We start from the raw sequence: 2,142 nt of genomic DNA on the forward strand, positions 1-2,142 counted from the left end.
TCATTTAAAAAATGTTTTTAAAATTCCATAGGACCATGTTACCTTCACAGAGTCATATTTAACATTTAGTACGTTTTGTACAGTTTATTCCCTGAGAGTGCTCTGAAGCTACAAAGAAAGAAAGGTTAAAATTTATGAATTTGCAAAATAAACCAAAAGCAACCACAAAAACAACCATAAAAATCATAAAGATAAAAGCCGAGGTAAAATGTGTTTGGAGACCTGATCCCCTATCTTTCGATACCAGGACCGAAGTAGCGAGAGGCTGTGAGAAGCTGTGGCTGTTGCTTCTTGGACCACGGAGGGGTCATGGCTGAGCTCCCGTCGAAGCTGCACCTCAACTCACACCCCATCTGCCTGAGGCATGGGCCTTCGGTGTATGAGGACGAGGACCAGCGCACGTGGCTGCATCTCTTCATGGTGACAGGAGGTGTCCTGCAAGTACTGTTGCGCCAGGAAGACATCCCCATTGGGCATATCGCAATCACCCAAAGCTGGCTCACCTCGAGTATCATGCCTTTGATGTGGACGCTGCACCCTGGAGGCCAGTACATGGACCACATGTGCTGGTTCTGGCGCATCGTGCACCACATCATGGAGAATGGAGTGGAGGAAATGATGCTTGAGCTGATGGAAAACTCGTAGGACACATCATGGGTTCCGTGGCTCTTGTCAACCTGAGCCCCAGTCTTGGCCCGTTGGTGGGATGAGTATAGTTATATTCACCTTTTTACTAAGCTCTGTTGTTCTATCTGCCACCCCCTGGGTGCAAGGTCCCATTGATCTCTCTCTCTCTCTCTCTCTCTCTCTCTCTCTCTCTCTCTCTCTCTCTCTCTCCTTGTTCTCTTGTTCTTGGTTTTTCTTCTCTTTTTTCTCTCTCTCTCTGTCTCTTTGTCTTGCTGTCTCTATCTGTCTCTCTCCCTCTCTCTGAAATCAATAAACACATTTTGAGCCAAGCTGCTGTTTCTGGTCAAAGGCACATGCTCTGGTTGTGGGCTCAATCGCCAGTAGGAGGCATGCAGGAGGCACCTGATGTTTGATTCTCTCTCATCATTGATGTTTCTCACTCCTTTCCCATATGAAATCAATCCTAGATAATAATAAAAGTCTAATATTGTAATTATCCAGTCGACTGGTCATCTGTTCAATCAATCAAAGCTTAATATGCAAATGAAATACTAAGTTTGCTCAACTGCTCACTATAACATGCATTGACCACCAGGGACAAGACATTCAGACTGATAGGTCAGATTGCTGCTGGGTCCTGGCTGATCGGGACTGAGTGAGACGGGCTGGACATGCCCTGGAGTCCTCCCATGGTCCCTTCCCAGCTGGCCAACATCCCATGTCCCTCCCCACAACTAATGGTGCACCGGTGGGGTACCTTGGCCTGGCCTATGGCCTCTTGTAATCTGGGACCCCTCAGCAGATGTCAGAGAGCCAGTTTCGGCCATGCCGAGACACCACACTGGTGCACGAATTCATGCACCGGGCCTCTTGTAAAAATATTTTAACAGCGAAAGACAAAGAAAAAGGCCTTAAGCTTGAAAATATTAGCCCAGCCCCAGTAGGCAAGGCTCAAAGACATCACTGGAAATAGTTTTCATTTCAATGAACAGAGTTCTCATTGTTTGGTCTCCTGAGGTTTCTCAAACCCTAGTACCCTCTCCAAAAAAAGAACGAATGTTTGGAGATTACAGGTGTTTTATGCTGATGAACTCTTTCCTTTGAGGAATTATGAGGGATGCCAGGGCTCCTCTCCTGCAGTCTTGAACCTGCTCTGTGTGTGGCTTTAGAGTCTAGCTCTGGATGCATTTGGGTTTTTAATTGTGTTTAGCACTAAACAGTCCCAAACAAAGCCCAGCAATCACAAAATTCATCCAGCATCGCACCAAAGACAGCCGGCTGGAGAGGGAGCTGGAGGGAGTCAATTTCAGGACATCTATGGTTGCCTTAAAGAGATCACTGACTGCTGATTAAATTCTACTATTGCAGGAAAGTGTTTGCAAATGCACATTGAGACCTTTAAGGCTGAGGACTGGGGAGCGTGAGTAATGTGCTTCTAAGGTGTGTTCCTCATATTCAAAATATTGCAATTCGGGCCAAGCCTGCGTGTTTCAGTGGCTGAGTGTCGACCTGTAC

The 2,142-nt window shown here is 46.5% G+C and overlaps 1 pseudogene; it reads left to right on the forward strand.

Moving 5' to 3' along the window:
* Positions 1–309: 309 nt before the first annotated feature.
* On the forward strand, positions 310–645 carry LOC102765587 (annotated as a pseudogene).
* The last annotated feature ends 1,497 nt before the right edge of the window (positions 646–2,142 follow it).

Source organism: Myotis davidii, unplaced genomic scaffold, assembly GCF_000327345.1.
Source record: "Myotis davidii unplaced genomic scaffold, ASM32734v1 scaffold1677, whole genome shotgun sequence".
Taxonomy (NCBI): domain Eukaryota; kingdom Metazoa; phylum Chordata; class Mammalia; order Chiroptera; family Vespertilionidae; genus Myotis; species Myotis davidii.